Source organism: Mobula hypostoma, chromosome 1, assembly GCF_963921235.1.
Source record: "Mobula hypostoma chromosome 1, sMobHyp1.1, whole genome shotgun sequence".
Classification (NCBI taxonomy): Eukaryota; Metazoa; Chordata; class Chondrichthyes; order Myliobatiformes; family Myliobatidae; genus Mobula; species Mobula hypostoma.
Window position 1 is genome coordinate 115098463 of NC_086097.1, and position 14795 is coordinate 115113257.

A 14795-nucleotide genomic window follows, 5' to 3' on the forward strand; every position below is an offset into this window, starting at 1 on the left:
TGGCAGAGTGATAGAGTGGATCTGGAAAGGATGTTTCCGATATTGGGTAAGTCTAAGACTAGAGGACCCAGCCTCAGAATAAAGGGTTACCGTTTCAGAATGGAGCTGAGGAGGAATTTCTTTATTCGGAGGGTGGTGAATCTGTGGAATTTGTTGCCACAGGCAGTTGGAGATGCCAAGCCTTTATGTATATTTAAGGCAGAGGCTGGTTGGTCAGGGCATGAAGGGATATGGGGAGAAGGGAGGGGACTGGGCTGAGAGAAAATTGGATTAGCCGTGATGAAATGGCAGAACAAACTTGATGGACCAAATGGCCTAATTCTGTTCCTATATCTTACAGTCTTATGGTTTTATGGCAAAGTAAAATCTTGACTGAGAAAGACTTTTGGAAACAAGCCTGACTAATTCAGTGCAAACGTAAAATCCTCCATATATATCTATCATTTAGAAATAGTTTTCGGATTGGGGGTGACTGATACGTGTGGATTAGAAATGAACCTCAGGCTTTCAAAATTATGTAAGTGTGAGCAGTGAACAAGCTTATTGGACCTCTGTCCTTGTTCTGGAATTCCAATCAATGCCAAGAACCTCTAAGAGTCTCCAGACCAGTTGTCATAAATCAAAGTCCTTGTCGAGCAGAAAGGGCATGAGACTTGCTACTGATCAATTATTCTGTAGTCTGAGACTTGTTTTGTTCATCCTTTGCATCACTTAGTAAAAGGGCATAGGGTTTGTTCTTTTATCAATTACTTCAACATTGCTTTAGACTTAGTATTTCTTTGTCCTTATCACTTAATTTATTGCTGATATTTGGATGACGATATAAGCACTGGACCAGATTGAAAAGGTCAGGGTGTCAGGCAAGGAACGAGCCGGTTTAGCTCACTGCTCCGTGACGTTTACTCGACTCTGCGCCGAATTGTGGCTGTGGCTTCATTTCAGTGGACAGATTCTCGTTTGTGGATTTTGGTTCTAAATGCCATCTGCTTGATTTTATTGTTTACAACATTTGCTTTTTTCTCTCTCTGCACATTGGGTGAATGACAGTCTTCTTTTTTTAATGGGTTCTTTTGGTTTCTTTGTTTTGTGGCTGCCTGTAAGGAGATGAATCTCAAGGTTGTAAAATGTATACATATTTTGATAATAAATGTACTTTGAACTTTTAACTTTATTATACTCTAATAAAATACTTTGCAGCATCTATGGAGTGTTCCTTCTCCTTCATCGACCTGAATGCTCAAAAGCTGCTTATCATTCCCTTACAATTGGCTAGATAATAGGCAATAGCAACAGAACTGACAAGTTAATGGTGGTTGGATCAGAACTGTGGGCTTGCTGAGAGGAAGTAATGGCTGTATTATCCATATATGTGTACTGATTCCCTGAGGATGTACTTTAGTACTCCCACACATTTGCTGGGGGACAAATTGCTGAAGTGTCATATTGCCCAATCATATTTTCAGTGGCTACTTTATTAGGTACAGGAGGAGCCTAATAATGTATTTCTGTGTGTTTGTGGTCTTCTGCTGCTGTAGCCCATCCATTTCAAGATTCAACGAGTTGTGTGTTCAGAGATGCTCTTCTGCACGCCGCCATTGTAACGCGTGGTTATTTGAGTTATAGTCGCCTTCCTGTCAGCTTGAACCAGTCTGGACATTCTTCTCTGATCTTTCTCATTAATAAGACATTTTCACCCACAGAACTGCTGTTCACTGTATGTTATTTTTTTGCCCCATTTTCTGTAAACTCTAGAGTCTGTTGTGCATGAAAGTCCCAGGAGATCAATAGTTTCTGAGATACTCAAATCACCCCTTCTGCACCAACAATCATTCCACAGTCAAAGTTACATTTCTTCCCCACTCTGGTGTTTACTCTGAATAAAAAATGAACGTCCTGACCACTTCTGCATGCTTTCATGCATGGAGTTGCTGCCACATGATTGGCTGATTAGATATTTGCATTAATGAACAGGTATAAAGTCATATCTAATAAAGTGGCCACTGAATGTAGATTTTTGATTAATGGATAATGTCAGCTCAGCATTGATGGTGGAATACTGAATTTCCACTGTAGTTTTCAGAGATTGAGGGATTTCTGCCAGTGCTGAAGCCAGTCATCAGATGCTGCATAGTTGTAGTTTCTGCCAGTGGTGTAATGGCTCCTAGTGCCATTTTGGGAGAGGATGGATTCTGGGCTTCTCTGGAGCAGATTTGTTATCAACATCACATTAAAAGACTAGGCAACTGAGCACCCCAATCCCTGGTTGCTAATTACTCTTGTTCAATGTCTCGTTGTGGACAAATGCTTCCTCTAAGGGTATCTGAGTTAGTGGCTTCAACAAATTTGCTTGAATGACGCAGAAGAAGACTATTCAGCCCAGCAAGTCGATGCCAGATTCCAGCAGAGCAATCACAGTTCTGTTATTGTCCTCTAGTCGTGCAACATCTTTTTTTCTCAACATCTATGAACTCCATTCTCCTCTCCTTTCAGATTCCTTCTCATTCCTTATGTTTTCCACTGATCACCTCCTAGCTTCTCACTTCACACCCCTCCCTCACTCACCCACCTACCTCTCACCTGGCTTCACCTATCACCTGTCGGCTTGTACTCCTTCCCCTCACTCCCCTTTCTTTCCAGTCCTAATGAAGGATCTCAGGCCAAAATGCTCCACAGATGCAGCCTGACCTGTTGAGGTCTTTCATGTGTGTTGATCTAGATTTCCAACGTCTGTAGAATCTCTTGTGTTTATAATTTATTTTTTCATTCTTTGTCACTTAGGTACAACAATGGGTAATTAATAGTCACTGGTTTTCTTAGCAGTATTTAATGTTATCTGGTAGTTGGCTCGGGGGCAGGTGGAGGACAAGTCTGGGGCAACAAGAAATCTGACTGAATGTTTTTAGATCAATGGACTTTTATCAGAATCGGGTAAAGCTTGAGGTAATCAGATTTTAAGATGCAGGCAAGAGAGAAAGAGGCAGAAAGAACCAGTGGAAACATTTGTATTAAGGAGGAAGACAACAAGGGATGGGTAGATTTTCCAGTGCCCAGAAGCGGTTGTGCATCTGTCGGGGTTTGGTGGGACTCAAGTGCAGAACAATGAATACTTTTTCACCAGGATTTATTAGAGAGCACAAAGGCATCAGTCTTTCAAAAACAGAAGGCAGGCACGAATCTGAAATGGCAGGCAGAGGTCTTCACCAGGAAAGGCAGTCAGGCGAGGGCAGACAATCCAGAGCGCACGGGCAAAAATCAGGTCCAAGAACGGGCAAAATCCAAAACACAGAATCAGGCAAAATCGGTTGGCAGAAGTCACAATGACAGGCTAGAACGACACAGGTCAGAACTGGGATGAACTGGTAGAGAATGCGAGTCAAGGCAGGGTTTAAGTGGACAGGGTAATGAGTGAAAATTAGAAACAGGTGGATGCAAATGAGGAGACAAGAAGGTAATTGGAGGAAGTCCAAAAAAGGAAAGGGGCTGGGCCAGAACCCACATGGCCAGGTGAAAGAAAACAGAAATTAAAGACTGTCGTGATCCAGAGCTACCAGCAGAGGCCCTTCGACCCAGTGTTCAGGCCGGATCTTTAACAGTACCTACCCCCCGCCTCCCCCACTGGCTTCTCCAGACACCCTTCTTGCTGATATGGGATGGCTCCTATGAAAGTCCTTAATGAGAGAGGGATCCAGGATATCTCAAGCAGGAACCCAATACCTCTCTTCGGGGCCATAGCCCTGCCAATCAATGAGGTATTGTAGTCCACGACCTCTGCGTCGAACATCCAGTAATCGGCGCACAGTGGACGTCTCCGAGCAATCGATGAGATGGGGAGGGGGAGGGGGCTTGGGGGTGGGACAGAGGGGGCTGCAGACAAAGGGCTTAATCCTTGAAACATGGAATGTTGGATGGATTCTGCAAAGGGTAGGAGGTAGTTTTAGATGTACCACCGAAGGGCTGATCACCTTGGTGATGAGGAAAGGTCCAATGTAGCGTGGCGCCAGCTTGCAGGAGTCCACCTTCAAGGGGACGTCACGAGAAAATAACCACACCTTCTGACCCTGGCGGTAACGGGGGGCCTCAATGTGGTGACGGCCTGCTTGCTGCTTCATTCTGGCTATAGATTGAAGCAGCATCTTTCGGGCTCGTCTCCAGGTCCATGAACACCACTGGACAAATGCTTCGGCTGAGGGAACGCCCACTTCTTCCTCCTGAGACGCGAATAAGGGGAGTTGATAGCCAAGACAGCACTGGTATGGTGATAAACCTGATGAAGTAGAAGGCAAAGGATTAATGGTGTACTCGACCCAGAGAAGTTGCTGACTCCAAGAGGATGATTCCTGAGACGTCACACAATGGAGCATCACCTCCATCTACTGATTAGCCCGCTCAGTCTGGCCATTACACTGTGGATGAATCCCAGATGAGAGGTTAACCCTGATCCCGAGTAGTTTGCAAAAGGCCCTCCAAAAGTGGAAGGTAAATTGTGAACCTCTATCAGATACCACTTCAACGGGGAGACCATGAATGTGGAAAACATACTGAATCACCTGGTTGGCAGTCTTCTTGGCAGAGGGCAGCTTGGGAAGGGGAACTAAGTGGACCAATTTGGAAAAACGATCCACTATGGTAAGAACGGTAGTGTTACCGTCAGATGGAGGGAGTCTGGTGACCAAGTCCAGTGCAATATGTGACCAGGGCCTTCTAGGAACAGGCAGGGGTTGCAGGAGACCAGCTGGTGGCTGGCTGGAGGTCTTGTTCTGTGCACAGACTGGGCAGGCAGAAATGAAGCTCTCAACATCCTTCTTCAGGGATGGCCACCAAAATCTTCAACTGATGAAAGCCGATGTGCGTCTGATGCCAGGGTGACTTGCCAGTCTGGACGTGTGTCCCCACTGGAGAACCTGGGAGCGGACAGACTTGGGAACATACAATAGATTAGCAGGGTAGGCACTAGGACCACACTCACCCTGCTGGGCAGACTGGACCACAGATTCAATCTCCCACTGTGTTGCGGCAACCAGACATTGCTTGGGGAGAATGGTCGTAACCTTGGGCACCTCGTCGGTTGTTGGAAACTGCCTGGAGAGCGCGTCAGGCTTGCCATTCTTAGAGCCAGGACCATAGGCCAGGGTGAATCTAAAACAGGCAAGAAACAGGGACCACCGAGCCTAGTGGGAGTTGAGGCGTTTGGCTGAACGGATATATTCCAGGTTCTTGTGATCCGTCCAGACTAGAAAAGGAGTAGTCGTTCCCTCAAGCCAATGCCGCCATTCCTCAAAAGCAAGTTTAACAGCCAATAGCTCTCGATTGCCGATGTCATAGTTGCGTTCTGTGGGTGAAAATTTGTGGGAAAAAAAGGCGCACGGGTGTAGCTTGTCGTCCTCTGCTGAACGCTGTGACAGTATAGCCCCTACTCCTACATCAGAGGTGTCAGTCTCTACAATAAACTACCTTGTAGGATCGGGCTGAAGGAGGATAGGTGCAGTGGTGAAACGAGTCTTTACATCAGAAAAGGCTTTCTCAGCTGCTGGATTCCAGGCGAACTTCGACTTGGAGGAGGTTAGAGCAGTCAGCGGGACGGCCAGGATGCTGAAATTTCGAATGAATCGGCGATAGAAGTTGGCAAACCCAAGAAAGTGTTGGACATCTTGTCGAGAGGCGGGTTGTGGCCACTCCTCTACCACCTTGATCTTCTGAGGGTCCATCTGGATTCCTCCAGCGCTGATCACATATCCCAGAAACGAAGTTGAACTCCGGTGAAATTCACACTTTTCTGCCTTCATAAATAACTGATTTTCCAAGAGTCGTTGGAGCACCCGACGGACGTGCTGGATGTGTTCAGAGAGGGACCTAGAAAATATCAGAATGTCATCTAAGTACACAAATACAAATTGATTCAACATGTCTCTGAGGACATCATTCACCAGGGACTGGAACACAGCAGGACCATTAGAAAGTCCGAAAGGCATTACAGATATTTGTAGTGCCCAGATGGCTTATTGAACGCAGTCTTCCACTCACCCCCCTCTCTTATGCAGACCAGATGGTAAGCGTTGCGGAGGTCGAGCTTGGAGAAGATAGAAGCACCCTGGAGCAATTCAAATGCAGATGACATAAGAGGAAGAGGATAACGCTTCTTAATGGTGACCTCATTGAGACCGCTATAGTCCACTCAAGGACACAGGTACCTGTCCTTCTTAGCTACAAAGAAGAACCCTGCGCCTGTGGGGAGGAAGAGGGACGGATAATTCTTGCTGCCAAGGCCTCCTGGATATATTCGTCCATCGCTTCCCTTTCAGGTGGAGACAGGGAATACAGATGACCCCTCGGTGGCGAGGTTCCCAGAAGGAGATCTATAGCACAGTCATAGGGGCCATGTGGGGGTAAGGTGGTGGCCTGAGTTTTGCCGAATAGCAGCTTGAGGTCCAGATATTCAGGGGGTACAGAGGACAGATCGGGAAACTCTTCTGTAGGCAGAAGAACCGGACTTTGAGTAGCATGAGCAACGTGCAGACAATGATTTAGGCAGAAAGGACTCTAGCTTAACACTCTGTTATTAGACCAATCAATGTGTGGACCGTGCTGAGCTAGCCATGGGTGGCCTAACACAACATCAGCTTTGGGGGAATCTATTACATGGAAAGCAATGCTCTCCTGGTGATTGCCAGAAATGAGGAGACTCACCGGAGCTGTAGAGTGGGTAACCATGGCAAGTTTCACTCCGGTTAAGCTGCTGGCCCCCAGGGGTTGCTTCAGACGGGAGAGTTGCATCCCAAGATTGGCCGGAAAACTGGAACTGATAAAATTTCCCTCAGCCCCAGAGTTGATAAAAACTGAAACGGCGCGTCTCCTCCCTTCAGCCGGTATAAAAGCAGGTAGCAGGGTTCGAGTGACGGAGAACTGGGGGAAGGAAGTACTGCTCACCCGTAGTCCCCTCTTTACAAGCGAGCATTGGCTTTTACGGGACAGGTAGATACATAGTGACCAGCCTGACCACAATACAGACAGGAGTTGGTACTGAGTCTCCTCCTTCTTTCCGAAGGAGACAGACGGGTACGATCAATCTGCATGAGTTCCGTTGGGCTGGATGGGGGTGACTGAGGACTCAGGGAAGGAGATCTGGGTGCTGGCTGGGAAGAGGTCAGACGCCCCGTGGTGGTTCTTTGTGACCCCCGGACATCACGCTCCTGCTGACGCTGTTTTACGCGGCTGTCAATCTTAATGGCCAAATCGAACAGCTCTTGGAAGCCAGCAGGCAGGTCACGGGTGGCTAGTTCATCCTTAACCTCCTCGCTAAGTGCATAGAGGAACACGTCCGATTGGGCCACTGAATTCCAGTTGCTAGTGGCGACTAGTGTGCGGAACTGAATGGCGTAGTCCAAAACAGAACGGTTACCCTGACGAACTCGCAACATCTCCCTTGCTGCCTCTCGCCCCTGCTGGGAACGGTCAAAGACTCTTCTCATCTCCTCACAAAAGTCCTTAAACGTGTGGCATAAAGGGGCTCTGCTGTCCCACACAGCCGTACCCCACTCTCTTGCTCTTCCTGACAGCAGCGTGATAACACAAGCAATACCGGATCGATCTGTGGGAAAGGTAGTGGGCTGCAGCTCAAAAATCAGCGAGCATTGAGACAGGAAGGATCTGCAGGTGCCTGGTTCACCATTGTAAAGTTCAGGTGGAGGTAAACGGAGCTCTTGGGCTGGTTGGGTTGGAGTCTGTGGGACTGATGGTGCAGCAAGACAAGACGGGTTAGAGCTCAGTGCCAGCTGAATCTGCTGTAGCTGGGAGGCCATGCTGGTCAGAGTGGCAGAGAAGGCTTCCATTGACTGATTGATAGAGGCGAACTGCGTTTCATGTCTCCCTAAAAACACACCCTGTCGGGAGAGGGCCTCACGCACCTGGCTGGGGTCCGCTGAGTCCATCTTGGCCAGTTCGTTCTGTTGGGTTTCGGTGGGACTCAAGTGCAGACCAACGAAGACTTTTTCACCAGGATTTATTAGGGAGCACAAAGGCAACAGTCTTTCAAAAACAGAAGGCAGGCACGAATCCGAAATGGCAGGCAGAGGTCTTACCAAGAAAGGCAGTCAGGCGAGGGCAGACAATCCAGAGCGCACAATCAAAAATCAGGTCCAAGAACGGGCAAAATCCAAAACACAGAATCAGGCAAAATTGGTTGGCAGAAGTCGCAACGACAGGCTAGAACGACACAGATCAGAACTGGGATGAACTGGCAGAGAACGCTAGTCAAGGCGGGGTTTAAATGGACAGGGTAATGAGTGAAAATTAGGAACAGGTGAGTGCAAATGAGGAGACAAGCAGGTAATTGGAGGAAGTCCAAAAAGGAAAGGGGCTGGGCCAGAACCCACATGGCCAAGTGAAAGAAAACAGAAATTAAAGACTGTCGTGATCCAGAGCTACCAGCAGAGGCCCTTCGACCCAGTGTTCAGGCCGGATCTTTAACAGCATCAGCCTCAGCTCATGATATGTATTAGCAGATTGCACTTATGATGTGGGCAGGAAGCAAAACATCCAGGGTTATGTATAATAGAGAACATGCACACTCTACACCAACAGAGCTGTGGGTCAGGATCAAACCTGTGTCCTCAGAGATGTGAGGCAACAGTGCTGACAACCATCAGTGATCAGTCCGTTTCTAAAATATGCTGTGGCAATTCGCTAATTTTGCTGAGCCAATAAGAAAGGAATAAAAGACAAGTGTAATAAATTTCATGATTTTTGAAATAGCTGCTCATTTTCTGATATCTAGTAAATGAATAAATCATAGGAAGAGTCGATATTCTTACTTCGTAAATACGTCAGTATGACGCCAGATTCAAGATGCAAGATTGTTTGTTGTCATTCTTTAGTGTACAATAGGCTGATTGTATATATATAAAGTGATATGTACATAAGGCAACTCTGACAGGAAATGATAAAATAGTGGTGGTGGAGTGAGATAATGGCTGAAGGTTTTGATCAGAGTGATGGCTTGGGAGAAGTGACTGTTTTCGTGTCTGGTAGTCCTGGTGTGGAAGTTCCGTAGCCTCCTCCCTGATAGTTGAGAGGCAAACAGTCCAGGAGCAGGGTGGGTGAGATCCTTCATGCTGTTCCTGGCCTTTTTCTGGCACATTTCTATAGATATGCTCTTAATGTGGATAGGCTGGTGTCCATATTGGGCTGTTTTATCTACCCATTGAAGAGCCCTCCTGCCCACCACAGTGCAGTTTCCAGACCACACAGTGATGCAGCATGTTAGGGAAGCTCCTAACTGCGCATCTGTAGAAGATTGTGAGTATTGATGCGCATTGTCCAGCTCTCTTCAGCCTTCTCCAAAAGTAGATATAAACTTGTGAGAATATGACAGACAAGAATTTAATTATCTTTATTTTCTTTTGTTCTTCTCACTAGTCTTACACTGCACTGCACTTATTTCAGTCAATCTTTTTATTGAGAGAAACTTTAATGAGAGTAGTAACAAGTTATGAACTTAAAATGAATAATGATGTACACTCTTGTTTTAAGGCAGATTTCTATGACATTAACAATTGTTTCTTCAGAGGGTGTTAAAAATATCTCAAATACTATTTCCATCTTGAGGATGCTTTTCATGATAAAGAATGTGTTTGGTAATATTGAGAAGCATAAACTTCCCAAATGTGGCTATGAATGCTCACTGGCTAGTGAATACTAGCCTCAATTAGATTTACATTGGTAAACTACAATGACATGTGTACCATATAGCCTACAGTATAATAAGGGACTACTTTATGTTTTAGTAACATATCGTTGAATGCACTATTAGGCGCGTATTGATCTGTACTTGTGTGCCGAGTTCGTTTTCTGCCAGTAAAGAACCATGAACCTTAGCTCTCTTCTCCAGCATTTTTATTAATAGCATTGCTGTGTAACCAGGCCACATACACAACAAATTGGCAATGAGGATAATGAACCTACATCGTATCGGAACGCCGTGTTTTAATTGATAACGACACTTGGAAGAAGAGCGCAAGGAACAAGCCAAGGAGCGGGAGAAGGAGGCAGAGCGAGGCAGTGAGTCTGAAAGGAAGCGGGAGCACAGCCAGGGTCAGGAATGTCGGGAGACTAAGATACAAATTCGGAGCCGCAGCACGTCTAGCCAAGACCACAGCCGGCGCTGACCCCAAGGGACTGAGGGTCTGCCTGCCTCAAAAGGGAGATAAAAAGGAGCGACACACACACAATCTAGACGGAGTGTGCTCGTGGCGCTAGCAAAAAGGACACAGAGTCAAAAAGGAAAATAGGGGGAAAGCGGGGCTAAATTAACATAACAAAGAAGGCGATGATTGGAACCATTACAGCATTTGATAGTGGCATTGAAGACTGGGCAACTTACATTGAAAGAGTGGAGTTATATTGTGAGGCTAGCGGTGTTAAGGATGAAAAGAAAGCCAGCGCCTTACTCAGTATTTTGGGAGCGAAAACATACGGGCTGCTATGGAGCTTGTTAACCCCTGAAAAGCCAGCTGACAAAACATTCATGCAAATAGCAGACACTCTCCAACAGTATTTAAACCCCAAACCACTGGTCATTGCTGAAAGATTTAAATTTCACAGACGGAATCAGAGCAAAAATGAAAGTATTTCTGAATATTGTGCTGAATTGCGCAAATTATCAGAACATTGTCAATTTGGAGCTGGTCTATCGGACACATTGAAGGACAGGTTAGTGTGTGGCATGCACTGTGAAACCACACAGAAGAAGCTCCTGGGTGAAAAAGACCTTACACTAGAGAAGGCGCTGAACATTGCAATATCAACGGAAACAGCAGCACAGGGTGCTTCAGAAATACAACAAAAATCTCTGGAATATGCTATGAATAAAATGTCACTGAACAGAAATGAAGGAAAGAAATGTTACCGTTGTGGGAACACGTCACATGACCCGGAGGGTTGTTGGTTTAAATACAAAGAATGCAGAAACTGTGGCAAACAGGGCCACACTGGCAGATTATGCAAAACTAGTAAACAGCCGAAAAAGGACAAAATACAGAGAAACAAGAAACCCTGGAAAGGAAAACACAACAATGTACACAAAATGGAAAAAAGCAGTTCTGATGAAAACGACTCAGACGAAAGTGAATTGTCTTGTCTGCAACTTCACAGCATGAAAGAGACAGATGATCGAAGAGTAATAAGAATCACTCCACAAGTGGCAGGTGTGAGACTGAAAATGGAGTTGAACACAGGCTCAGCTTTAACAGTGATCCTTGTACACAACTACAAATGACTGTTTTCTCACATACCTCTGAAACGAACTAAACTACTGCTAAAGACTTATACCGGACATAAATTGCATCCCAAAGGTAAAATTAAAGTGACAGTGACCTACAGAGTCAAAACACAGCAGCTAAACCTCTATGTACTGAAAAATGGAGGACCACCATTGCTAGGATGAGAATAGCTCAGGAAAATCCAGTTGGATTGGCACACCATCAAGGCACTAGATGTGTCGACAAAGGAGGGAAGCTCGACGGGGAAAATGTCCGCAGCTCTCCTCTCACCCACTGTCGACTATTACAACGATGAGAAGGAGCAAGACAGCGTCAACAATGAGGACGAATGCAGTATCCGTGGCCGCAACTCGGATGAAGATACAGAGGACGCAAGGGAGATAGATATTGCCAATAAGCAGGATGATGAAGACTACCTGGAAGCAAAAGAGCAGATGTGCCAGGAGAAATTGACATCTTTCAAAAGACAGCTACAGCAGTTACAGGAAGGCACTTTGCAGGAGTATCAGAAAAGGATGAAGAAACTAGACCAACAATACAAGGAAAGAATACGAAATGCAGAGCTTTTACTGCAACTGGAGACAGAACAAGTGGAAAGGAATTATATTAAAGAGAAGAAAGCAGCAGTGAAGGAATTTGAAGATAAAAAGATTGAGTTAGAAGAAGAGAAAAAGATGATTGCGAATGAGAGGCTAACAATGGAACTCACAGGAGATTCTATGGAGGTAAAGCCAATAATGACTAGGAAACTAAGGAGGAGACCTAATGACCCTGTTCCAATTACAGACAAAAGATGAAAACCTGCACTTGCGCAGTTATCTTACTTGTTAACAGATGAACAGATAACGGAAGATCTGCGAACTCTCAACAAGCTTAAATCTCCGAAAAGACCAGAATCTCCATCTTCTCCTGAGCATCTTCCCAGCACTCCTGCTGAATCACCAGAACAAAGATATGAAGCACGAATAGAAGATGGAAAGTTATATTACAATAAGAGATGGTATCATAAAGGTCAGGCTATCTATTTGGAATCTAAGGAGAATACGAAGATTGGCTGTGTAATTAGCTCAGTTGGAACAAATAAGATATGGGTAAGGAAGACAAGTGATAACACAAAGATGCATATATCTCTAGGATAGCTGCTTCATTATACGGAGGCGATCTGCTGCCTAGAACTCTTAGCAAGCTGGAGGCGCACATCTTCTTAACTCCCTATGCTCAGAGGTCAACTTTACATGACATTTATATGGAAATCTGTATTAAAACAAACAAGTTTATTGACAGACGTTATCCGGAGAGGCAGAGTAGACCCCCCCCCGCCCCCCGCAGAGACTTGAGTTATAAATGGGTCTTAGATCAAAAGGAAAAAAAGGCTTGTTATAATTTGATATTATTATGTTACTTTGTTATAATCTGATATTTTTAAGTTACTAAGTAAACAAATGGTAGGCATTTGTATGTTATTTGCATATTTGTTTAGCATAGTGCCCCAGTAAAACAAAACAGTTGATACACTATTAAAATAAAAGGGGAGGAGCGTACCATATAGGCTACAGTATTATAAGGGACTACTTTATACTGACTACTTAAAGGGACTACTTTATGTTTTAGTAACTCACCATTGAATGCACTTTTAGGTGCATATTGAGCATGAGCTATTAGGTGTGTATTGATCTGTACGTGTGTGCTGGGTTCGGTTTCTCCCAGTAAAGACCAATGAACCTTAGCACCCATCTCCAGCATTTTTATTAATAGCATTGTTGTGTAACCAGGCCACATACTCAACAACATGTATCTGTAATAACCTTCATTATTTTCCCCCTCCCCCTTTCCTTTTCTTCCATTCCCCATTCTGGCTCTCCTCTTACTCTTCTCTTCTCCTCATCTGCCTATCATCTCCCCCTGGTGCCTCTCCTCCTTCTCTTTCACCCACGGTCTACTCTCTTCTCCTATCAGATTCCATCTTCTTCAGCCCTTTACTGCTGCCACCTATCACCTCCCAGCTTCTCACTTCATTCCCCACCCACCCCTGCCACCCACCAAACTACAGAGAGGGAGACAGGATATGTCCAAGCTCATTTGTATGTAGCCATTGATATTTTTTCACTTTACTTACAGTCACAGATCATAGAACATTATAGCACAGAAACAGGCCTTTCAGCCCATCTAGTTCATGCCAAACTATTATTCTACCTAGTTCCAACAACCTACACCTGGATCATAGCCCTCCATATCCCTCCCAACTACATACTTACCCAAATTTCTTAAATATTAAAATTGAACCCACTTCCACCACTTCTGCTGGCAGCTCATTCTACAACCTCACCACCCTCTGAATGAAGAAGCTCCCCCTCATGTTCCCGTTAAATATTTCATCTTTCACCCTTAACCCATGACATCTATTTCTAGTCTCATCCAAACTCTGTGGGGGAGAAACCTACTTGCATTTATTCTAACTATACTGCTCATAATTTTGTATACGTCTAACAGATCTCCCCTCATTCTCCTATGCTTCAGGGGAAAAAAAACTCAGCCTTTCTCTATAACTCAGGTCCTCAAGTCTCAACAGCATCCTTGTAAATCTTCTCTGCATTCTTTCAATCTTATTGATATCTTTCCTGTAGTTAGGCACACAATAATCCACATTAGGCCTCACCAATATCTTAGACAACTTCAACATAACATCCCACCCCCATGTACTCAATAATTTGAGTTACGAAGATCAATGTACCAAAAGCTCTCCTTATGATGCTATCTATGTCCCTTTGAAGGAATTCGTATGTTCTGGACTTCCTGACTCCCCTCCCAGTTAACTGCTGATAAGTGAGCAGTATAGAAACACAAGGAAGATAAGAACACTGAATTGCTTAGTTTTATCAGTATTAGTATTGGTATTAGCTTATTGTTATCATATGTACCGAGATACAGTGCTAATCTTTGCTTTTGCAAGCAATTATTGCAGTTCATATCAAAGTACTTTGAGGTAGTGCAATGGGAAGGCAATACAGAATGCAGAATATTGCGAACACAAGAGATTTTGCAAATGCTGGAAATCCAGAGTAACACCCAGAAACTATTGGAGGAACTTGAAAGCTCAGGCAGCATCTACGGAGAGGAATAAATAGTCGATGTTGTTGGGCTGAGGAAGGGGGGAGAAGCCAGAATAGGAAGGTGGGTGGAGGGGAAGAAGTACATGCTAGAAGGTGATGGGTGAAGTTTGGTGGGTGGTGGGGTGGGGTGGGAAGTGAGAAGCTGGGAGGTGATAGGCGAAAACAGTAATGGGCTGAAGAATGCAAACACAAGGAAATCTGCAGATGCTGGAATTTCAAGCAACACACATAAAAGTTGCTGGTGAACGCAGCAGGCCAGGCAGCAACTCTAGGAAGAGGTATTGTCGACATTTTGGGCTGAGACCCTTCGTCAGGACTAACTGAAAGAAGATCTAGTAAGAGATTTGAAAATGGGAGAGGGAGGGAGCGATCCGAAATGATATGAGAAGACAGGAGGGGGAGGGATGGAGCC

The 14795-nt window shown here is 45.0% G+C and overlaps 1 pseudogene; it reads left to right on the forward strand.

Moving 5' to 3' along the window:
- The first annotated feature begins 11521 nt into the window (after window positions 1–11521).
- LOC134343053 (sin3 histone deacetylase corepressor complex component SDS3-like) lies at window positions 11522–12412 on the forward strand (annotated as a pseudogene).
- The last annotated feature ends 2383 nt before the right edge of the window (window positions 12413–14795 follow it).